The 25,030-nt window shown below is 53.5% G+C and overlaps 1 long non-coding RNA gene across 1 annotated transcript in view; it reads left to right on the top strand.

The window, feature by feature from the left end:
- LOC141570803 (uncharacterized) overlaps nt 1–24,749 on the top strand; it is a 79,780-nt gene extending 55,031 nt beyond the window's left edge. The window contains exon 3 of the long non-coding RNA XR_012495255.2: nt 24,536–24,749. This is a non-coding gene — a long non-coding RNA (uncharacterized LOC141570803). The remainder of the gene's footprint in view (nt 1–24,535) is intronic.
- The last annotated feature ends 281 nt before the right edge of the window (nt 24,750–25,030 follow it).

Below are 25,030 nucleotides of genomic sequence, written 5' to 3'. Positions count from 1 at the left end.
GTGTCGTCTCTTCACCGCTGCCCCACAGCCCTGGCTCCGGTGCTTGCAGTAACGTTAACATCAGGTAGTGTGAGCCCACCTCGCCGTCTTTTCCAAGATGGACTTTCCTTTTCCAGATCCTCTGCACATCCAGATGAATTTTAGAACCGACCTTAGATTTCTTTAAAAAAGGTGGTTGGGGTTTTGATATAGACTGTCTTCAGCCCATGGATTAACTTGAGGCAATTAAACCTCTTTGGTACATCTGGTCCTCCTCGCCACAGGCTCTGTTCTCCCCCCACAGGCTCTGTCCTCCCCCACCACACGGGCTCTTCCCCCCCCAGACTCCGTCCTCCCCCCACAGGCTCTGTCCTCCCATCCATATACGTAGTTCTTCCTCCACTCCTCTTAGCCACGTTTCTGGGACAGATGTGGACTGGTCTTATCAGAGCTAGGGCATGGTGTGGGTATATGTGGACATGGCATCAGGCTGTAATCTGGAAGCTAAGGGCCAGGTGCCAATGACCTCTGGGCAGTGGAGGCAGCCTCTCAGCTCCTGTAGGGAGCTGCCACACTCTTGGCGATGCTCAGACATGCACATTTCCAAGGGGCCTCCTCCTCCCACCCCACAGCCCCCTGTGCAATATTCCAAGTTATCCTTTGTTGGACAGGAAAGGGGAGGAAAATGCCCCAAACCCTGGCATTTCTGAAAGTGCCCAGCACGTACCCTGCCTCTGCTTCTGCCCTTGCGATTTGGTTATATGTGGACAAAGACTCTCGGAAACGAGCAGGACCCATTCTCATCTGTCGTTATGGTTACGGGGAGGGAAGTAATTTCCTGTGAGGCATATTCCGAACACTCCTGTCAGATGTAGGACCAGATTAGGGGGTCATGGTTGTGCTCCTCCCGTCTGCTGGGACTGTGTGACATTCGTGGTGACCTAAGTGGGGTTATAGTCTGCTCCTTAGCAGGAGAGATAGATGTACCTCACTAACAGCCATCAGAGGATCACTTTGCTGCTTTTATTGTGGTCGTAAGGGATCGAGGAGGCCCAGGGGGAGTGAGGCCATTACCAAACCCGGGCCAGATCACGGGGTGTTTCCTTCCTGCATGGAGTGGGGGAGCTTGCTGACCAGGGGCGCTCTCTGGGGCAACTCCCACATCCCCACTGATGTGGCCAAAAGCATGGGGCCAACAGCATGGGGTGGGGCTGGAGATGGGGAGAGCAGGCTGGTGAGGCTCGGCTTCAGTCTGTGAGCCAAGGCGGCAGGGCCTATAGACAGGAGGGCCTGCCGTAGCAGGGGGAGCAGTGGGCTGGGGTATTTCCCCTGCTGTCTGGACACATTGGTCACGGAATCATTTAAATCCCATCCCCTAAGGCCCCTGACCCCTGTGAGAGAATAATGTGATGCCTTGTTCTTGGGTGGACACAGCCCTGAGAGCAGGTAGGGCTGGGTGGCCCACAGGGCAGACATCAGCAGGTCTACACCCTCCTCTTCTTGACCCAAGGACCCAGTGAGACTTGAGGCTGGACACTATCAGATTGATGAAAGGTGAATGATTTTCAGAGCTCACGCAGTCCTGGAACCATTCACGTTTCCACCCTGGCATGGAGAGAGCTCACAGAATACATGGCATTCAGCGGCCTTGCAAGAGTCCTGCCCTAGTAGTGGGCTGAACTAATCCTACAGAAAAGGCTACCTGGACCTGTCCCCAAACATCAAAACAAGCCTCCAAAGGAACAAAGGTGACTTAGATGACTTCATTGCCTGACAGAAGGAAGCCCACACCCTTTAGAGGAATGTAATAGAATGCACACTCAACAGTTTACAACATTCAATGTAATGTCCAGCATTTAATCAAATATCACTAGATAAGCAAGACATAGGAAGACTGATGCATAAACAGGAGAAAAATCAGTTCATAAAGACAGACCCAGAAATGATAGAGGTGATGGAAATGGCAGACAAGGATGCTAAAACACCAGTTTATAAATATGTTCCATATGCTCAAGGATTTAAAGGAAAACATTAACAAAATGAGGGGGAAAAATGAGACACACAAATTACAACAGAGATGAGAAATATAGTATCTGGGGTGAATATTCCACCAGATGGGGTTGCACCCTTCAGGAAAAACAGTGGTTTCATGTTAGGATTTAAAGCAGGCGTTGGCAAACCACAGGCTGCTGGCCAAATCTGGCCTCAAAGTTTGATTGGCGCACAGCGGCAGTCATGTGCTCATGTATTGTCTGTGGAAGTTTTCACAACACAACACTGGGGCTGCAAGCGAGGTTGTCTGGCCCACAAAGGCTGACATATTGACCATTTGATCCTTTCCAGGGAAAGTGTGCTGGCCTCTGGTTTCAAGTATTTACCTTGTGATCTCTTCACGCTCTCAAATATAAAGCAAACTCTCTGTTTCTCAAAGGTGATGCACATATTAACTTTTAAGCCTGTTGGGTTAGAATAATTCCAAGTCATTAGATTGTGACCTTGGGTTACACTTTGGCTAGGGTGGGAACTGAAAAGAATGCTTGCAGGACAGGAGGTTGCTTCCCGGCCTCAGACTCCTCCCCCTGACCCCTGCCCTACGCTGCCCTGAGCATCCAGGCCTCTATCCTGCTGGCTTTCAGGGCTGTTTCTTTCCTCCTATGAGAACATGAGCCCCACTGGTAGGGACACCTGCCTCGCTCTCGCCCACAGCCAGCCCAGCCCCATCCTGATTGGAGGCAGGAATGAGGCCAGCTGCGGAAGGGCCCGCTCTGAGTCGTGGAGTCTTATCCCAACAGCTGGGCTTTGAAAAAAGGAAAACAGCCTCTCTTACCAACAGTGGTGTCTCTTCCACCGTCTCCCCCCACCCTCTATTTTTTCAGTTTTTAGCTGACATCTATAATTTGGAAAGCCATAAAAATGAATATAGATGAAATATTAGAGGCCGACAATATGAAAAAAGCGTGCACAAATTGGCTCTCAGCGCTTTAAATAGGTCTTAAACTGCTTTCATCTACGTGCTCTCCTCAGCCCAGTGACATTGATGCATTGACCAAATTGGCCATTTACAATTCAAAAGCCTGTGTTCTCGGAGCATGGCTTCCCCTTCTACAGATTTATGGGGCTGCAGAGAGGCGCCTGGGGTGTCTCTGGTTTCTTTTTTAGGGATGATCTACAGAGAGGCAACTGGCCCCTCTTCCTGGAGAACACGCACTCACCCAGCACTGCAGCCTGAGGTGGGCACGTGCTGACCTGGGGCCCTGTCTGTGGGGCTGGCCTCCCCTCCTAGCTCCCATTCCGTCCCAGGCTCATGCCTCCAGCAGGATGAGGACTGGAGGTGAGTCCACAGAAGGAAGCGCAGTGGAGAGGGGCCTGAAACCCCGGTCGGTGGGGAGCAGCCTGTGGGGCTAGGGCAGCCCAGCCTGGCCTCCAGGACTGAGGACACCCAGCCTCCACCTAAACTTGCCCAACTGTCCTGAGCAGGGGTGCACACATCACTGGGCAGGCCCACAGGCTGAGCCTGGATGTGACATGCGAGTAGGCACAGGAGGCTTCCGGTATGAAAGAATTTTATGACGATCAGAGTGATGCAAGGGTGGGGCCGGTTCAAGTGTAGGTTTTATTATTCTCCAGGTCTGGTGAGGCCGACAGAAGAGGAGACGGCACCACTGGAACAGTCTGTGGCTCACAGTTCCTGGGAGGAGGGTCATGCTGCATTGTGCAGGGACACACGGGAGGTGCCAGGGTCGGTCCAGAGGCAGAGGGTGGGGTGAACCACGGACAGGGCCTTGGACAGGACCTTGACTGGTTCCCATGGGAAGGGGTGAGGTGGGGAAGCTGGCCTGAGACTGGCAAGGGTGAGTGATTCCAGCAGGCTCTGGGGACAGCGCTGCCCCGGTTGTCTGGTATCTGGACTCGGTGCTGAAGGCAGGGGGAGGTGGCCTGGAGTGTGACAGCCTATAGAGCAGGGGTGGGGTGGGCTCTGGGTTGCTTGTCTGAATTTGAAAGGCATATGGGGTGAGTGTTTTAGCCTTAGCATTTGAGTAGCCCTGGAGGGCTGTCCCTGTGAGGTCAGCAAGGCCCCAGGTGTGAGAGCATCGGAAAGCAAAAGGCCTGGTTAAGGTAGGGCCTGGGGGCCGTAGTGCACCTTGCACCACCCCACCAAGTGGGCAGGCAGTGGTGGGCCATCTCTGGTTGGGGTCACACTCGGGGACTCATCCCTGAAGTCACCAGGCACTGGCCATCTCTTCTACTTAAACCAGGGGACTGGGACAGGAGCATGCAGTCCAGAGGCAGTGTTCTAGAATGTGGGGCTTGGGTAAGGCTTCAGCCAATCACCAGCCCAGAGAGAAGCTTCCAAGAGGGAGCTCAGCTTGGCAATAAAAAGGGAGCAAGAAGATCTGAAAATGCGGTGTCTGGGGTCAGAGCTCAGCCCGAGACCAGGATTCACAGTTCCATCTGAGACCACGACGAGGATTCAGTTTGAGACGAGGATTTGAGCTCAGTTATTGGTGGGGGTCAGTTTCAGTCTGTGCACAGGACAGCTTTTCTCTGTGAAGCAACCTGGCTGTCATTTAATTCAAGACTCTCTGCCCCGTGCGATGACTATAGTTACTTGAATTTGCTCCTCTGAGCCCCTGCATATGTACCCCCTGGACCAGGTCTCCTTTTCCATGCCCGACCCCCTGGGCAGCTGTTGGTTGCCACATACTTGACGTGGCAGGCCCTGCCTGTGGTGTGTTTGAACCCTGGAACCAAGTCTGGTCACCTGTGGGCTCTGTGTCCAGCACAGCCTGGCACACAGGAGGCTCAGAGAAAAGAGTTCAGTCCTCAGTGTCCACTGAGCACCCCTGAGTCCCCAGGGACCTTGGGTCAGGTGACAGTTTACTGGGTGGGGGGGTGGAAGCAAGATGAAGGCAGGCTCCAATAAAGTGTCTTCATCAAGCCTGTGGGAGGTGTCATCCAGGGGCAGCCTCCCTGTCACCACCTCAAGGGCCGGGGATCTGTGATGGTCATGCACTACCTCCCAGGAGCCCTGGTTGAGGCCAGCTCCGAGTGGCGTAGCTTCCAGGCACTTCTGGCCCATGGCAGGGACCGCAGGGACCCATGGCAAAGAAATGCGGTGCCGTCAGTTGGAGTCCCAGTGTGCGCCGAGGGGTTGCAGGTGGGCGTTGCGAGCCCAAGCCCTCAGCCTCCAGAGTCCCCACCTCCAGTACAGCAGAGGTTAGCCCGGACCCCTTGACCCCTGACCGAGGCCGCAGCCCCGGGAGGCTGCTCTGCCTCTCCCCATCCCACTCGGGGAGTCGGGACCCCCTGCAAAGCTTCAAGTCTCCGTTTTAATTACTCTGTCTTATTTTTAAACTTTAATTATATAACAAGTGACACACTAAAAAGCCATCATTAAATTTTAAGCCTTTGTAATAATAGTACTTTATTACATTTTGATGACTTTATAACCATGATGCTTTATTATTCGTTCCATGTTATTTTATGATGGCACAGTGAGATTTTTAATATCTAATTACAGTACCGGGTGATCATTAAACACGTCTAACACATGAGTGCTGTGGCCTGGGTCCCGGGAGCGCCAGCACTAAAAGAAGTAGGAGACCTGCCTCGTTTGCGGGTCGGGCCTCGGGGCGGCCGGGTAGTCCTGCTGTGCAGCCTGTTGTGGAGGGAAACGTAGAGGGTGATGAGCTGTCCTTACGCACGCAGCCAGACAAATTGTATCCGGAGGGTCATGGCCAGCTGGACCTGGACCTGTCCGGGGCTTCCAGGTGGTGCTACGGGGTGGTGCACCCTCTCAGCTTGCTAGCCCCGAGCAGCCCCACTTGCCCGACCACCCCCTGTAGGGTTCACAGGCCTACTGGCCTCCAGACAGGGAAGGCTTCTGGCCTCAGGTCTGGACTCTGGGACTAGGAGGACACCTGGGCTTGGGGAACACCTGGAGAGAAGAACACCTGTAGGAAGTGGGGGACTTCTGGTCTACCTGTCTCCTCTTACAGACCCAGACGAGGGAGGGACTAACTCGCTGAGGTCAGCCTGCAGTTCAGTGCGAGTGCCAGGAGGACCCAGGCCCCTTGCCTGCAGCCCCCAGAGGACGGAGCGGCCACAGGATTTCCCTGGCTGACGACAGGCCGGGGGTCACCTGTGGAAGGCAGGAGAGGAGCAAGATGGGCAGACAGGTGGTCCTCACTCCTGTGGACACTCTCCCAGCCCTTCTTCTCTGGACAGGGGCTCCTCTGGGGAGATCCTGTGGCGGGGCCCTTGCATGGGAACCGTCCACACTGGTCAGCAGCCCCTCACCCTCTGGTCTGAGCTCTTAGGAGCAGAGGGAAGGCCCTGGACCCCTAGAGAGAAGGAATTCTAAATATACCCACTGCTGGGGCATCCACTCCCTTTGGCCTATGAGATCCTACCCACGGCTCCCTCTGCCACCGGCCTGGCCTCATCTCCTGGCCCCTCCCGGCCATATCTGTGTGCCAGCCCCTGGGGCTCCCCTCCAGTCTCTGACTCTGCTCATGCCCCCACCCCTTGGTACCCATTCTTGGGCCGCCACTTAGAAGCCCTTGCAGGGTGGATGCAAGGCTTGGGAGAACTCCCAGCCCCCTGACGCCTGGACCTCATTTTTCTCTGATTCCCCATTGGCCTGGGGCTTGCTGGGGACCAGGTCCTGAGGGGTGCAGCTTTACCGCCTGACACTGGATGGTGGAGGACGCTGCTGCCTACACACACACCCCTGCCCTGGACATGGAGGTGGAGGTGGGCGTTTTAAGCTCCCTGTGCTCGTGGCAGACCCAGGCACGATGCAGCATGCCGCAGTCTGGGACCAGATGGCACAGGCTCGCAGGCACCTCTGTGGGGCTGTCGCACCTGCAGTGAGTCTAGCAGTGGAGTGACACATGGGGACAGACATTCGGGAGGAATGGTGTGTCTCCATGTGCATCTGTGTGTGCATCTCCAGGGGAACGCAGGTGTGACTGTTTATTTCAACACACAGACACCGCCTGGGGCCAGGAGGGGACCAAGCTTCCCGTCGTGCAGGGCTGCTCCCTGGATTCTAGCAGGATTCGATCATTCTAGAAATTATGTCGCTCTCTCGTTCCACTCGGAGGAAAACCAGTTGTCTGAATTGGGAGTAATGAGCACCTCATCCTGTCACCCCCAGGCTGTGGCTTCACTGGGCTCATGATTCTGACCAGGCAAAGTTAGACCCCGACTCCGTCCAACTTCAGGGACCCCCCGGGGTCCTGTCCTCTGTGTGAAAGCCAGGGAGACAAGTAAGTTTAAGTTCGGTTTCTCTCGAGGAACAAGGGACGGTGGGATGCCTGGGTCCCAAAAATTTGAGAGTCCTCTTCTATGGACTGAACTAAGTTAGTGGCGTTAAACTGGGACTTAAGTTCTGACCCGAGGGGAGAAAGTGGTTATGCAGTCCGTCGCTTTGTGGAGGACTGTGAAATCTTCTCCCGTTTGCCCAAAAGTGAGCAAATATAAAATTGAAAAAATCAAGCCCCTTGGCAGAAAATGTCCGGGTGATTCTGGCTCCATATTAGAGGGGTTTCTTCCATCCAGTGGGGCCCCAGTGCCTGGAGAGGGTGCTGCCTCCATGAGACGTGGGCACATTAACACAGAGTGGGTGGCAGATGACCAGGGCAGCCGGACCGCGGCCTGGGTCGGCCCAGGGTCCCCACGCGTGTGCCCCGTGTTCTCCAGTACAGCCTGCCGGCCCAGGGAGCGGGGCTCTGGCTGAGGGCTGCATGGGACCCAGGTTGGCGGCTTGTGCTTCCTGCGCCATGTGTGGGCCCTTGGGGTGGGGGCTCAGTACCTCTGGCCTTCCCAAGGCGTTGGATGGAGGGTGAGACCATGTCCACTTAACAGCTCTCGGCCTCGTTTCCTCACCTGTAAGATGGGTCCGTTGTTTTTTAACTGTAGAATTCAATGGCTTTTAGCATATCTACAGAGTTGTACAATCAAACCACCGTGTTTCTCTGAAAATAAGATCTTGTCGGACAATCAGCTCTAATGTGATTTTTGGAGCAAAAATCAATATGTCTTTGTCTTATTTTACTATAATGTAAGACCGGGTCTCATCTAACATAATATAAGACCAGGTCTTATATTAATTTTTGCTCCAAAAGACGCATTAGAGCTGATGTCTGGATAGGTATCATTTTCAGGGAAACACGGTACCACCATAATCTAATTTTAGAACATTTTCCCACGCCCCAAAGAAACCTGTATCTACTAGCATCACTCCCCTTCACCCCCTGCCCCCATTACCTGGAAAAACCAGTAATTCACATTCTGTTTCTACAGATTTGCCTGTTGTACACATTTTTCGTGTATAAAAAGAGCCATTTACTATGTGGCCTTTTGTGGCTGGCTTCTTTCACATAGCGTTAATTTTTCCATCCATGCGTTGGTGTTTATCAGCGGTTCATTGCATTTATTGGGAATACTATCCCCTTCTGTTTATCCCTCCTTGTAAATGGACATTTCCACCTTTGGCTGCTATGCATAATGCTGCCGTGAACTTCTGCGTACAGGTTTTTGTGTGGACAGAGGGTTTCCTTTCTCCTGGGTAGATCCCTACAAGCAGACTCGTAGGGTCATGGTACCTGACGCTCAACTGTTGAGGAGCTGCTCGTTTATGTGTTCTGATCTTTTCCAGTCTTTCTTCCACCCTATTTACATTTTGAATCTAAAACGTGTCTCTTGTAGGCAGCACACAGTTGGATCTTGCCTTATTTTTTAGACGATCTGACAATCTCTGCCTTTTGATTAGATTGTTCAATCCATTCACATTTAAAGTTACTGATCCGGTCATTTGCCTTTTGTTTTCTCCATCTCACAGCTTTTATTTCTCTAGTCTTCCTTTACTGCTTTATTTTGTCTAAAGTAGCTGTTTTCTAATGAACGTGAGAAATCACTAAGGCCGTGAGTAATTTTAAAATTATATCCTTGAGTTATTTTTAGTGGTTTTCCTAGGGCTTACAATATATACCTTAATTTATTGAGTTTAGTTCAGGTTTATACTGACTTAGTTCCAGGGAAAGATGGAAACTTCGTATGCTATTGCTCCATTCCTCCTCTGTTGTGCTTTTTCTATGCATCTTGCATCCACATATGTTACACACACAACGCATTGTTAAAATGCTTACTTGACGTAATCACGTTGTTTAAAGAAGCTGACAGAGGAATGGAGAGCAAGTATATATTTACAATGTTCACCTTCTTATTTACCCCTTTTTATTCTCTTCAGTTCTTTGTGTGGATTTGAATTAACATTTCATGTCATTTTCTGACTCCAATACAACTTTTCCCACCACTTTGGTGCTGTTATTATCGAATATATTACATGTCTGCGATAATAGGCCCCCAAATACAACTATTTATACAGTTTTATGAAATTGCTTTTTAACGAAGAAAGAAAAACTGTGCCGTTGTACAGTCTTTTGTAATTACCTACATAATTACCTCCACTGACACTTTGTTTACTTGTGTAGATTTGAATTAGTGCCTTGAGTCACCTGCATTCACTCTCAAGAACTTGAGTGTTTCTTTTAAGGCAGACATGCCAGCAACAAATGAACTCAGTTTTTATATGGGAATACCTTTATTTTACCTTCATATTTTAAAAATAGTTTTGCTGGATATAAGACTTTGGACTGGCAGATTTTTCTTTCAGCACTTTGAATATTTCATCCCATTGCCATCCCGTCTTCATTGTTTCTAAGTCAGCTGCTAGTTTTTTGGGGGGTTCCTCTGCATGCGGTGAGTTGTTTTTTCTCTTGCTGCTTTCAAGATTTTGTCTGTCTTTGTTTTTAGTGTTTTGGTTATGACGTGTTTGGGTGTTTATCTCTTTGTGCTTATCTACTTGGAATATTGAGTTTCTTGGGTGTGAAGTTAATATTTTTCGTCAGTTTTGGGAAGCTTTCATTATTTCTTCAAGTGCTTTTTGTCCCCTTTCCTTTTGGTTCTCTCATTACAGGTGTGTTAGTATGGTTGGTATTCCACATTATGTTGGGGTTCTGTTCATCTCTCTCCATGTTTCTCTCTCTTTTTAAAATTGCATAATCTCTATTGATCTATCACTAAGTTTGCTGATTCTTTCTTCTACCAACTCAAATATACTTTTAAGCCCTTCTAGTAAAATTTTCATTTCACTTCTTTACTTTTCAACTCCAGAATTTCCAGTGACATCCCAATCACAATAAACACACTGCATGCCTTGACCTTGGTTTCTAATACTATTCTCCAGTCCAAGGAACCAGAGATCCTTGGAGAAATGGCTGTGTCTAGGGCGGGGGCAGGGATATGTCATGTCAATAGTGTGTGCCCCTCATATGATGTAATGAAAATGGCTCTTCACCTCTGTGGTCTTCTCCCCCCAAGCTCAGAACTCCAGTCTAATCATAAGAAAAACACCAGACAAATTTCAGTTGAGGGTCATTCTATAAAATACCTCTAATTTTTCTCATGTCTGGGATCCTAAATTTACTTTCCAAGTCCTTTATCTGTTTTGTCATGATTTCCATCTCTTTATATGAGAATTTTTCTCTATGCTCGTATATTCCAGGCCACTGATTTGGGGCTAATCTACTTACTGAAATTATTCCTTTTAGCTCCAGTTACAAAACGTTGACTGTGCCGAATCTCCGTCGGTGCCCCTCACTGCGGTCATGTCATTCAGCTTGTCCCGTCTCCTCCAGCAGCAGCATGTTGTGTTCTTGTGGGTCTCACTGAACTTCCTTCTGTGGCGCCTGACCCGGGTTCAGGCTGTTTCCTTCCTTGGCTCCCTGCGGCTCACATGTGATTATTGTATCACCTACAAACAGGTGGGAAAAGGCACTGTGGACCCCACTGTGGGTTGGTGGTGTGAAATAGCCATGATGCCAGCTGCGTGGGTCTCCTAGGTTGCTGCCTCTTCTAATCTCTTCCTATTGTCCCAGGGCCACCTCGGGGCCAGCCTCCAGTTCAGAGGAGGTGGGGAGATAGATTTGAGAGTGGAGGGGACAGAGCTATGTTCCAGAGCCTCCCTTTCACCGTCTCACCTGGAAAGTCACAGCAGACCTCGCTCAGACACCCCAAGTCTGTGCCCTGGGCTTGAGAGAAAGACACCAGGTTGCCCTCCCGAGGCCCAAGGCCAAAGACACCTGTTTCTGCTGGAACTTTGCAAAGGCAGGTACATCTCTGATTTGCCAAGATGACATGTTCTAAGCATCAGGCAATATTTTGTGAGTCACAAATTCTGCAACAAAGTGACATGAAGGGATAGCTTTTCTGCCCCACAGCACTGGCCTGTCACGGACCATTGAGCAGAGCAATGAGTACGGCTGGAGGGTTAGGGTGCCATCCGGGCACCTCCATAGATGGTCCACGTGCCAGGAAAAGGTGGAATATCACTCAGGAATAACCAATCCATCATAATATTGTACGATTTTTTGGTGTGTGTTTTTTTCTTTAACTGATGGATTTGCTGGCTCTTTCCCTCATCCACTCACCCTTAGCCCATGATCGGTACATAAATGAGCCAGACATCCTTCCATGGCCTCGGCTGTTGCCCTCATGCTCATGACTCCCAAATCATTTTCATGAGCTGTGGACCGATGGATGCAGCTGCACACCTCTCCACTTGCACATCCAGGCACCTCAGGTTAAACGCAGAAATTCAGCTTACATTCTCTACACTGGACCACACCTCCTCCTTTTGGTGGGGTTGGCCTTGAGCAGAGGAAAGAGAGAATGAGGGAGTTTCCAGAGGCCTGGTCACAACCCCACTCATTGCTGTGCTGCACCCATTGTGTGCTGTTGTCTGGGAAACCTGAGCCCCTATGGGGGGCCGTGGGGGAGGGGGAGACGATGGCCACGCTGACAGTGCTGTGGCCGCATCGTCGTCATTGAGATAGAATGGATGACAGCAGCTCACGGGAGGTGAGCCCTGAGGCCCTGGGGTTGGGGAAGGAGCACAGTGTCCCTGGATTCTTAGCTCAGCAGTGACAGAGCTACCACTGGGTGGGACAGATGTATTTCCACCAGCCCTTCGCTCTAGACAGAAACAAGACCACTGCTCCCAAAACCAGTCAGTATTTTGATCTCAATACGGGAGGGTCTTTGGCAGTAAATACTTGGATAGTGGCTCCACTGTCCTCCTCGAGCTTGTCCAGTGAGCTCCCTGGGGGTTGGGGGGCAAGCTGGGTCATGCGTGGGCAGCAGAGGGCGGGCGCACAGCCGTCCTGCCTGCTCACACACCAGGAGTGAGGAACAGGAGAGTGACCATGACCTAGCAGGCTTTGTTCCGGGACCGTAAGAAAATCCACTTGCATAATTCACTTCCTAGCAGATCTTAGGAGAAGCTATAGTCAGCTCAGGGGCTGTAGACAGAATGAAGTCGTCAAACCCCCTCTGTGGTGAAGCTCTCAGATACAAGGGTTACATTCACTGACAAGCAGCGCACCCTGAGCCACACAGACCTCGGGCTTCCAAGGGCGGCTCTGGCGCAGCCCCCCCAGGTCAGGCCCCGTGCGTCGGTCGGCGGCTCTCATGGCTACTACTCAACACGACACCGATGGTCCGGCCAGTGTTACAGGACAGGAAGAAAAGAGAGGACCGGGAACTGGAAAGGAGACACAGATTGGCCTTGTGCAGACAAGATCACTTTCTACATAAGAAAGTTTTCCAGGAAACTTTACCATTAGAACTAATAAGGTTTACTATAAGGAGATGTAAAAACCCACAGCGCTGCTACACAACAGCCAACACTAATAGGAAAATAAAGTAGCAAAAACCCATCGTTCACAGTAGCGATGGGACGCTAAGGTATCAGCAGTAAATAAAGATGAGTAACCTCTCCAATGAGAAACTACTAAAAAGTCATTGGAGGATGTAGATGGAGAGAGAGACCCTGAATAGTAAAACATCAGTTGTCCTGTAAAACAATCCATAAATGAAGTGCAGTTTCATTTAAAGTCCTAACAGTATCCCTCATGGCGCCCAACCAGGGGGGTGGCAGCTCCACCTGGGGCGCGGATGGACCAGGGACAGTCAAGCCCAAGTTTGAAGACAGAGCAGGAAGTCCAGAGTCTTGTCCCACCAAATGTGAAGCCTGCGACCGGAGCTGACGGGCGGTGCTGAACAAACGGGCTGGGGCTCTCCCACCCGTCAGCTTCACAAATTACCACAAACGTGGTGGTTAAAATAACACATTTCTTAGCTCACAGATTTGCAGGTTGGAAGTCGGACCTGAGTCTCAGTGATGGGATCCTCAGCGTCCTTCACCCCAGTCGAGTCCTCACGTCATCTCTCCTGCGCCTTCTTCTGTCACATCTCCAGTCTCAGCTGGGGAAGGTCTCATGGGACATGGCTGTGCTGACCAGATAGGGCGGACAATTTCCATCTCAGGGACATCAGCTCAGTCGCTTCTGCAATTCCCCATCACGACCTCGCTGGGCCTGCCACAGGAGAGACAGACTAAAGCTAATGCGCAGTGGCCACTGCTGAGCCTCGATGGAGGGAATCCCTGCAGGCTCCTTGCACTTGCCGAGGGTATGGATGTCTGTCGCGCCAGAAAGGCAGTTCCAGACAGAACGATCGTGCTCAGTACCTCGGGTCAGAGAGCCTGGGGCCGCCTCTCCCTCCTGTCTAGATTTGGGGACGGTTGCAGTTTTCACCCAGCCAGGGTGCTGCTGACATCCTCACACATGCGCCCTACGAGATGGACTCCTGGACAACATCTTCCAAAAGCCTCTTGATGACAAATTCCAGAATTCAGGGTTTGGGGGTGCCTCTGGCTAGCGCTGCAGGTGTTTCCAAGTAGAATGGATGGGACGGCCGTGGGGCTTGGTCCAGCTGACATGGAAGGGGTACAAAGAGCAGAACGCCTGTAATACCAGAACTAAGGGGAGCCGGGAAGGGAGGGGGAAGACTAGGATGTACAGGTGTGTTTAGTTCTCCAGTTTTCGCAGTAGGAATTTATTAGGTGGGTGCAAAAGTAATTGCAGTTTTTGCAATCTTTTTTAACCTTTTAAACTGCAGTTACTTTTGCACCCACCTAACAAAAGTGCAGGCTTTATAAATCAAGATTGAGGGTTACACGGTGCATGTGTATCTTTTTTTCCGTCCTGGCACGTTGGGGGGTGTCTGTGGCCTGACTTTTATATTCTCTCCTTATCATGTAGCCCTACTGCCTGCGAACCCAAGTGGTTTATGAGTTCAGGGTTGCAGCGATCCCACGTCCTGGGCTTTGTGCCCCAAATGTCCCCGCAGCCCCTGCCCCGGTTCCAAGTCCCTTCCGGAGAGTAAGTTCCCAGCAGCCTCCAGATCCAGTGCCTCTGGGTAGTGCCCATCCACGCGTGCTGGGCCGTCGCGCCAACGGCTGAAGGGGCAGCTGGGTCTGCGGACTCCCAGGAATGAAGCAGCTTTCCAGTGGACAGGCCTGAAATATAATACAAGCTGTGCACCCACCTTGAGTCCTACAGTGCAGATGACAGGACGGTCGCAGGCTCCTGGCACACAACCTGCGTGACCTCCAAAGCTTCTCCAGAAACGCCGCTCCCATGCCCATTACAGAAAATCCACCAGCACGCGTTTCCTTTAGTTTTCATTTGTATTAGCAATGTTGACACAAGGATTCCCAAAGGCAAGGGGCAGGCGGGGCAGGTGCCCCCATCTTCGTCCACTCCTCCCACCTGGGCCCTGCCTGTTGTCTCTACCACCCACCTGGTGTTCAGGTTCCAGTTCCCTTCAATGTCAATCCACTGTCTATTGACTCCACTCAGTTCGGATGTGACTTGGGTTCCTTTCTGATCCACTTTTCTTTCAGTCGAACTCACTTTCCACTTAATCCAGTTCAACTTCAAGTTCCTTGTCTGTTTTGCTCAATGCACGTCCGTGCGGAGACTGGGGACTGCTGTGCTCCCATCCCGTGCTGGGTGCCTGCGGAGGGCGGGTGTGGGACCCCACACCACCCTGGGGAGGGCCTCACCCAGAGGTGGCCCCTGCAGAGTGTGGCGGCCACGTGACCCTGACCCACGAGCAAGGCACCGACCGAGCGTGACACACGGTGGGTCCCCGAGTGCATCCATGGAGGCTGTGAGTGTGGGCGGTGCCCCGTGGATCAAGGCGAGTCTGGGCCGACAGGAACACGACGGGACAAGCGAAGCCACTGTCTTCACTGCAACACTTCGCAGTCTTCAATGCTCTATGCGCCTGTGAGCCTCTCAGAAGGGACTGATGTGGGAAAGGTTTCTAGAAATTTTCACTAGTTTCAGGGGACACTGTTGCTGAGGGCAGGTCCTGTGCTGGGATCAGGACTGCTGGGCTCTTGTCCCAAGCTGTCCCTTGGTGGGGGTGGGGCAAGCCTGGGTCTCCTGGAGTGGAAGTGAGCTTGTCTCATGGTCCAGCCCGGGGCCCCGCTTCCGAGGGCCCCACAGCAGTGCCACATCCCAGGCCCGCCTGCTGCATGCTCTCGGCAATCAGGAAAACCAAGATGGCCAGGGCATATACCGACTGTGCACAGATGTAAATCCAGGCTGACTGACATGGAGGGAAATGGAGTGTTTTGTTGGAGCTCTGCAGCCAGCGTCCCGAGCGCCCCAGGAAACTGCCCCCTCCTAGGACTCCTCCAGGCCCTCCCAGGAGGTGCCAAGAAGCAAGACAAGCAGAGAAACAAATTTACACAGTCCCCGCCTTCGGGACCACGGATCTGCACACTGCTCGGAAGACAAGCCCAAAGCAGCCCCTCCGCGTCTTTGGAGCAGGAGCGGTGTGTGTGGGACATTCGAGGGTGCAAAGTCACGTCATCCTTATTTATGAGCTGACCTGCAGGGGCCGACTGCTCTGATTACTCGCTAATCATCCCCCGCGTGCCTGGACCCATGGTTCCCCGGAGTCAGCACGGTGGTAAGTGCCCGTCTGCATCGCGGGGCTCGGTGCAGTTGGGCAAACCTTTTGGTAATTTACAAAGGCTGTTGAATTTTATAGTAAGTGTTTTCCAAACCAAGCTGGATTCTAAACAATAATGACTTTTTAATGTGGCTCTGTGATTACATTGTCATAGTGAAATACAGGGGTCTCCAACTGCATCCGAAATGAGCCTGGCGTGACTGGCTCGCAGGCAGAGGCCCGCGGCCCCGGGAAAGCAATCTTCATAAATTACCCTCCAATCTGTGTGGCCGGGCAGGTGAGTCTGATGCCGACAGTGGCGACTGAAATTTCAGGGCACGATTTGTAAACAAGCTGTTCCTTTTGTTCCGGAGCGGTGGCCGTGGCTGGCATCCTCAGCAGTGGACACCACAGCCTCCCCAGTCAGCCTGCTGGGCACTGGCTGTCACCCTGGGTGACACTGGGACAGGGACCCCCAGCCCCACAGCTGCTTGTGTGGCAGTGAATGAAGGAAGCTAGCACTGAGTGAGCCACATATCAAGCCCATGTGGCTCGTGGCCGCCATCTGGGCCATGCAGACAGAGGTCACGTCCATGGGCACAGAAGGTGAAGGCCGTGGGGCTGACCCTCCAGCCACCTGACGGCTTCTCTCCCACGTTCTTTCCCCTCCTCACAGCAGTTCAGTGACTCCAGGTCCTGCTGGGAGGGGCCCAGAGGCATGTGGGGAGGCTGCTCACCCTGTTTCTGCGCAGCTCCGTGGGTGCCTCCTTGGGCTGGGCCTGTGCTGGGCCAAGGCACAGCGAGAGCAGGTTTCTCTCCAGGGCCTTCAGGCCACCTGGCAGGGCTGGGAGTTGGGTGGGGGGCCGGGGGCAGTGGGGCCTGTAAGGTGAATTCCTGGGGACTCCAAGGCCTGATGGTGGGGCTGGGGGTCCACACAGTGGGCACTGGGGCTGAGAGAACCCCTGGCCGCTGGGCTCTCAATCCTCAGGCTGGGGACCCTTCCTCATGACCCTCACCCCCTTAGTCTGCGCTCTGGCTGAGGCCAGGGTGAGGTTTCTCAAGTGCTGTCCCCAGGGGAGCTCAAGTCAGGGTCACCAAGATGGTGGGCACATTGTAGGCCCAGGGGCCCCCCTTCTCGGTCCTTCTGGGAGCCCCCCAGGACAGGCTCGTCCCTGCATATAGCAAGCATAGCTGCATCAGGAGACTGGGGTCCAGGAAGTTTGCTGAGGGTGCATGCCTGGGCTTCTGGACACAAGGAGCCCTGGGTGATGACTTCTGGAAGCTTCTGCAGCAGCAGACTGTCCAGGAGAGGAAGGGCACCTCCCTGCGTCCTTAAGGATGGGGATGCCTCTCCCGTCACGGGTCCCCAGGGGCGCAGGCTTTTCTGGGCTCCAGGCGCTGCCCCAGGTCATAGTGAGAAAGGAAGTGAGAAGGGCTGATGGCAGGAGATATCTGTGATTTGAAAGCCCCAGGTTTTCAAATCTGTTCTCACCACTGGTTTATTTTTTTGACCTTATGTAAAGCCTGTTTTCACAGTTAAACCTCCTGACCCCACTATTCCCCTGGTGGGGCTTCCCAGGACCCCCACTCCCACATCCCATGGGCTTTGAGGGGGCCCTGTGAGGTGTCTATCTCTCAGAGTGGGGACCACACCTGGTCCAGAGCCTGTGTCCTGAGGGCAGTGGACGTGAGGGGCAGCAGTGCAGACTGTGGAGGGAGTCACCTTGCTGGATCCCCTGTGAGCGGGTCCCCATGGAAATGCTGCAGGTTGAGCAGCAGGGTCTCCTCGGGGGGCCAGGTGGGACCGAGGTGCAGGCTGTGTGCGCGGGGCCTCCTGTCTTTGAGGCTCACAAAGGAGTTACGAGGGTGGCTGACCCGCCCCAGCTGTCCAGGAAGGCGGCTGGTTTTAGCCATGATCCCACTGGCTGGGAGCCTGAGGTCCCCAGGACACTGCCCCTCAGTGACCCCAAAAACCATGGAGGCCTGCTTGACCCCCACAGCCTGTTGGCCAGACTGGCAGTGATGATGTGGGGCCACCAACAGCAACCATAGCCGTAGGGAGGCACCACCAGTCCCCTTATAGACAGGAAGGGACCCCACCCAAGGCCTCAGCACTGTGAGCAGCCAGGGGCAGGCACGGTCCTCCTGTTTCTTGGTCAAAAGCTTTCTGTGCCTTGTGGCGTGGGTGGGGGCAGGCGGCTTGTAGTGCCCACCATAACCCAGCCCTGCTCTCGGCCAGCACCACTTTCCCTCCATCCTCACCACACCTAAGTCTCTTAACCCATTTTTCATAGATTTGGAAACTGAGGCCCAGAGTCGCAATTACCAAACAGCCGGGGGCTGGGATCCAAACCCCGAGGGGAATTGGGACGGGCCCCTTACCCACGACCAGCACCGGCCCCTGGACCTACTGTGCTCTGGGGGACCTGGGTTAGTGATGCCCCCAACTTTGCAGGATTACTGAGAAATCAAGTGAGTTGACCGCACGGGGTTGGACCTTAGTACTGGACGGTTATTAGGTTCCTTTTCGGTGCTTAACAGAAGAATTTGTTTGCAGCTGCAGGACCGGTTTCAGAGGGAAGAGGCCCTTCAAAGGGGCAGCAGCGTGCCTTTAATGTCTCCTCCTTAAAAAAATCAGGAGGGAGTCAGGAGTCATATCGTCAGGACAGCAGAGGGACCCAGTTTCATTTCTGTCACGCGCTCACGGTAACACAAACCCGCCACTGTCGGGAGGATGGCAGCGCCAAGTATATCGTGTCAAAAATTCACATGAACGTCCAATCTATGCACCAATTCAAAATCTGCTTTAACAAACTGCTCTTATTAAAGTCAATTGGCGAGCATTCCATTATAACAACAAACGAAATCCTCCCTGTCTGCAGATAAATAATTTTCTCCCCACACCTAAGCGGGAGGCATTAACTTAACGGGTAATGACCTAAATTATGTATTAAACTCAATTACTTTTTATTACTGCTTTCCAATTAGGGCCCCCGATTGACTCGCCACGCAGGGACTTCTCGTGCCGTACCTGGTCCCCGCCAGCCCTGGCCACGCACGCCGTCACCCGGCTTAATTGAGTGTGTCTCCTCGCTCTAGCAGCCAGCGAGGGGGGCTTCTGGGCATGAATAAACATCCGCGCAGGCATGATTACCAGTGAAATTGCCCGTCTGCGCTGCAGAGTCACGCTCCGCAAACACTTCTAAGGCAGGGCCATCTCCCTGCCTCCCACTCGCAGCTTCCTAACCAGGATGCTTTCCAGAGGCGGCTCCAGGGGACCGTGGGTCCTGCCCGGTCTTGGTAGCATGCTGCTGCTGTGACATGCATCTCCACTGGCTCAGAATTAGCTGTCCCCTGCCCCACCAGGTGCTGGCTGGCGGGGCCAGACACCCCACCATCACAGCTGCCCCAGCTAGCAAAGGGCTTCCCTTTTAAGCATCTGTGTCCTGTGAGAATGGTGTGTGTGTCCCCATCTTTGTCCATTCGGGCTGCTTAACAAACTACCGTGGGGGGGCCAGGGTGAGGGGCCGGGGGTGGGGGCTATGAACAGCAGGATTCACTTCTCACAGCTCTGGAGGCTGGAGGTCTGAGAGCAAGGTGTTGGCAGGTTCGGTGTCCGGTGAGGCCCTGCTTCCTGGGTCATAGACGGCACCTTCTTGCTGTGTCCTCTCGCGGTGCAGGGCGAGGGAGCTCTCTGGAGTCTCTGCATACAGCCCACGCATGGGGCCACCGCCCAGGACCTCGTCACCTCCCACGGGCCCCCCCCCCTCACACCATCACATTGGGAGTGAGGCTTCATCATATGGATTTGGGCGGACACACACATTCAGTCCATTGCAGACCGTATTTCTCTAACGCAGGTAAAGAATGACTTTTTTAAAAATCGTGCAGCCCTCCAAGCACTAAAACACTGCTTTTGAGCAGGTGGCCCTGTGCCAGCGTCACTGCAGGCCCTGTCTACACAGCCTGTGTGCGGTGGAGCGTGCCGTGAGGGGCGTGGGCGGCTGGTGCACAAGGAGCTGGGGGCAGGCCGAGCCGGAGGTGAGGGAGCGAGCGGGCAGGCTGCCAGGCGGGCGAGCGGGAGCCCAGGCACTGAGCTCCTGTCTTACCACTGGGCTGAGGCCCCTCTGGCTGGGCTTCCCAGAGGCCGCAGAGCTGCCCGCTGCCCGCTGGCCCCTGCCCCTCCCCCACCACAGGCCAAATGAAAGGCTGGAGGGGGGAGGTTGTGGTAGGCTTCACAGAGGTCCCCCGATGAAGGCCAGGAGATGGGACACCCCGAGATCTCCTGGTGGTTTCGCTCCTGTCAGCTTCCCTTGGCTTTGCTCATTCACCAGGCCTCCGAGCAACCTCGAGAGGGGCCTGGCGATGGGCCTGAAAGCGGGGCCACGGATGGACAGGCCTTGTGGGGGCTTCCCAGCTTTCCACAGCACCTGGCCGTGGCCTCCTGGGGCACTGCTGGGAGGGGCGCATGACACAGTCCCACATCCCAAGTGGCCACCAGTCACAGTTCGGGTCGGTGGGGGGGGCACCCAGGGTGTACGGCCTGGCGGGCAGCTTCACGCTGGCCACTTGGATGGTCATCAGGAAAGAAAGCCCTTCCAGTCTGGGCTCAGGGCCTGCGAGGCTCCTTGAGCCAGCAGACCAGGACCCGGCGTGGCCGGCCTGCATGGCCACTGCTGTCTCAGTCCCTCCTCCCATAACCCCACCGGGTCAGAATAGGGACAGTGGAGTGAGGCTCAGAGACAAAGTGCCCTTTTGGGCAGAGCTGGGGTTGGCACGCATGCACCTGTTGGCCCGACCAGGAGGCTCTGCAGTGGCTTTCAGGGACTGACAGATAGGAGGGTGACAGCAGTGGGGTCCTGGGCAGGTCACAGGGGGACCGGAGAGACACCCGGGAAGACGAGATGTGGCTGGGCATTCAAGGACCGTGAAATCAAAACCTAGTGGGAGAATGGGTGGGTGTGAGTGTGGCATGTGTACAGTGTATGTGAATGTGTGGTGTGTGCATGTCTGAGTGTGTCTGTGGTGTGAGTGTGAGGGTGTGTGTGGTGAGGGTGCTCACAGACAAGGTTCTCAGCCTCACGCTACTGCCGTGAGTGCCTAGGCTCCCGCTTTGAGACACCTGCACAGATGGGTGGGACCCTGGCTCTTAGCTGGGTAGCATCAGCTGATCTGGTCTCTTGCTTCACTGCTGAGCGGCCTCGGTCAGGTGACATAACATTTTCACGTCTGGCCACCTTTGGGTCTCCTTCATCTGAACTGTACTCACCCTGCACAGCCCATGGTCCCACCACGCGGCTCCCCAGGCAGCCCCTCTGGCCACACCATTGCCCGTGCTCCAAGCTGGGATGGAAGGTGGTGGCCAGGGTACCCAAGATGGGTCAGGGCCCCAGTTTCTGGCCCCTGAGCCCTCCTGAATGACTTTCTCTGCTGGACCCCTAGGGGCCACAGGCACGGATGAGGCCCAGCTTTGGCCTCTGTTGACCACAGGACCATGGGCTAGGAGGAGCAAAGCCCAGGTGGGAGACGGCCCTGAGGTTGGAACAGTACAGGAATGCTGCCTGGAGGAGGAGGCCTTTATGTTACAGCTCAGTGGCACCTGAGAGGTTAGCCAGGCCTCCACCTGGGGCCTGTACCCCTCTCTGACATGCATCTCTGGAGCAGTCTCAAAGCCAGTGACAGACTGGACAGCACCATCCCCAAGCTGGGCCAGTAAACCCAGTGGCCCCCAGCCTGTCTCTCACAGGCATCAGAGTTTGCTTTTTGTTTGTCTAATGAATTCCTCTGCTGTTCAAGAAAGAAATTAATTTTGCCTTTTCCTCCAAGCGGTCATTAGGAAAGCTTTTAATGAACATAGTAAAACCCAACTAATTATTGCAATGGCATTTTACTCTAAATAAAATTGACAGGAACCACGAGTATGATGCATATAATTCTCCTTAGTTTATTAAAAACCATTTATCACATTTTATCCTAGAGGAAACTGATCATATTAGTCTGTGATAATTTAACTAATATTTCCTAACTGCATCTAACATTTAAGGGGACTTTATCCTTATTAAAGTCATAATGCATTATATGAGATGACCGTGCATCCTAATTACTTTTCTTGGTGAAGAATGGGGCCTAGACTGACTCTAAGATACCTGGTGGGGGGCCTCGAATTACAAAGACCCCCTCTTGGTTTCAGTGGAAGGGCCTCAGCTGCCAACACTGTGAGCTCTGGCTACCAGGGGCTGGAGCCTTGGGGTTGGAACCCGTCCCACCCCGGGTGGTCCCAGAACTTCAGAAACCCACCCAATCACTGAAGGACCACAGTGAACTGGAATTTGCGTCACTGGTGTCCCCAAAAGCTTGGGTGGATACACCCAGGTCTGAACAAAAGTGTTCCTTCCTGTTTGTTGTTAAGCCAGAAACCGCTTTCTGCCCCAATCCAGACTTATAGCATGCCACTCGGTCACTGCTCCAGGTCAGGAAGTGTCACCAGTCCCAGAAATGGGACAGTCGAGGCTCCTCCTGAATGCTGGTTGTTCAGGCTGAGTTCCACGTGGCAGGTCCCCACGCCACCCACATCACATGTTCCCGGGACAGACCACACTGTGCAGCTCTCACCATCAGGGACCAGGCCTCCCGCGCCCTCACACAGCCATGAGGATCTGACCTCTCTCCTCGCACAACCTCCAGCTCTGGCCCCTTGGCCCCACCTGTGCTCTTTGACCCATCGAGACCCCACGTTCTTCCTCCTCTCCGGCCCTGGGGGCTCTTGGTCCTGTGCGCCCACAGTCCTCGGCCAGATGGCCTCACCTGCGTGGTCCCAGCCCACCCTCACAGCCCTGGAAGGACCTGCCACCGGGAGCCTGGTGGCTGCCTTATCAGCCTTTTTTGCGCCCAGGCAGCTGAGGGCCTGGGGAGCAGTGCACAGCCAGCATGTCTGGCCTCTCTAAATTCACACTCACCTGCCCCATGGGCACCAGACACTGCTGAGCGACCTCACCTGTTTAAGGGCACCTCCGTCCCCTGGCTGCAGACTGAGGTTAGGCCTCTCAATTCTTGTCCCCAGCGGCTCCTGTGTCTCCACCGCCCACCTCTTTGGAGGGGCTGCTGTCCCCTCACTAAGCCCCAGGCCTTGGCTCCTGGCCCCCGTCTCCTGTAGGAACAGAGGACGAGCCCCTTCTTCACCAAAGCCCTTCCCGCCTCTCCACCCCTTTTCTCTGCATGGATCAATGTCCCCTCGGGCCTCAGGCTCTCATGCTCACCTGCAGAAGGCAAAGGGGGCACAGAACCCGCCCCACCACCCCTCCCCTTTCTGCCGCCAGCCCTCCCCAGCTCCACCTGCCCCACCACCTGCTGAAGTTGCTTGTCCAAGGTCACGCTCGAGTCCTGCTACCTCAGTGAGTCTTGCAGCCCCCTCGCGCTCCCTCATGCCCCAGCCGCCTTGCCCTGGTCTTCCCATGCTTTTCCCCACCCACCCCTGGGTCTGCACCTGTCCCTCTGGCCACTGCTCCCTGGCTCACCTGGCTGGTTCTCTCCCTCTCCTCAAGCCTCAGGGGTCATCCTGGGCCCTCAGCTCTTCTCTGTCCCAGATACCTCCCCACCCATGGCTCCATAGGCCCTCTGTCCCCTGACAACTCGCTCCCACCCTTGTTCCTTCTGTTTCCTTCCTTTTGAGCTCCAGACCTGTATCCAGCTGCCTACTCTAAATTTTTTTCATTGTCAGTCCTTCGTTTAAGTTACACAGGGAACGCAGGCATGCGTGCCTGGGGAACAAAGCAAGTATTGTCCCTTCGTCCTGCCTCATGTGGCTGGGCATGGAGGCGTCTACACCAACCACGTTCTTCACATGGACATGCACAGGGGCGCACACAGAAAATAAAACACACACAGTGTGTCGTGGGGTTGCTGACGATGTTTTGTGGCTTGTCGGCACCTCACTGTTATACCTCACCCCGCCAGCGGGGGGCGTTGCGTTCCGTTGGCGCACAGGGCCCTGCTTGGCTTTTACAGATGGTGGCAGAGCTCTCCGTGCTGTGGACAGTATTTCCGGTAACGCGCTGTCCTCTGCTGATGAGAAATTAACTGCTTCTCTTTCCGTTCTAACTGTTTTTTTCTATCACCACACATCTGCCACTAAACCCCTGCCTGTGGTTCTGTGTCGTGTGTGTGTCACGTTCTAAGCAGGTCCCTCGCAGGACAGGCTGGGTCGAAGGGGACACACATGGAGCTTTTTGATGGCTGTTCCCAAGTTGTTTTCTGAAAAGGCCGTATAAAGTATTCCCCACTGTACGTGTTTTTCTCACACCTTTATCATCATTAGAAAGTATCCGTCTTTTACCATTTTTTTTCCAGTTTTATGGGTGAGAAAGAGTATCTCACTGTTGCTTTCACTGGCATCTCCCTGATTACCAGTGAAATCAAGCATTATTTAACTTTGTGTGTGTGTGTCTTTATAGCTACTTCTTTAACTCACAGAATTTATCTGTTTTTGACGTCGAAATCCATGTTCATTTGGTCCCACTAGGCAGCCCAGCCTGCCAGCCCCAGTGCACCCCTCCCCGCTAATGTCCACACAGCTTGTAGGTACACGGCTGTTTCTCGACTAATTCGCGCCTTGTCTGCAAGCCAATTCCCATTGTTCTTTTTCAAAACTGGGTTCACTATGCTCGAGCATTTTCTTTCCCAGGTGGATTTCAGTCGGCACGTTGAACTCCATAAAAGGCGCGATTACAGCTAGATTGGGACCCCACCGTGTGCATGGATCTTTGGGACAGAGACGTTTTCAGGACGTCAGTTTTCTCACGTAAGAGCAGGATCTCTTTCCCCATTACTAAGATTTTCTTTTGTGTCTGCCAGTAAAGTTTACTGTTTTCCTTGCATAGGTTTTGTGAGCATTTCTGTTAATTTCCCCCCAAGATGTTTTACAGTTTTTCTGGCTATTGGAAATGGGAACGGCTTCTTTCAAACGGCTCTTCCTAGAGTGTCTGGAGAAGCTATGGCTTTTGGCTGTTGGCCTCATCTCTGACCATCTTACTAAACTCTCCTGGTATTTTTTATTGAGTTTTTCCTTAGATTTGCTATACTCAGTTTTACTGTTAGCAAATCACACTTGTTGCCTCTTCGTAGCTCTTAAAAGTCATTGCACTGCCTCGGCCTGCGACGTGGGATAGAGGTGAGTGTG

The sequence above is a fragment of the Rhinolophus sinicus genome, chromosome 3, assembly GCF_057876585.1.
Source record: "Rhinolophus sinicus isolate RSI-liver-muscle chromosome 3, RSI-T2T, whole genome shotgun sequence".
NCBI classification, from domain to species: domain Eukaryota; kingdom Metazoa; phylum Chordata; class Mammalia; order Chiroptera; family Rhinolophidae; genus Rhinolophus; species Rhinolophus sinicus.
The sequence above is the reverse complement of the archived record's forward strand: the minus strand, read 5'-3'. Positions and strand labels throughout refer to the sequence as shown.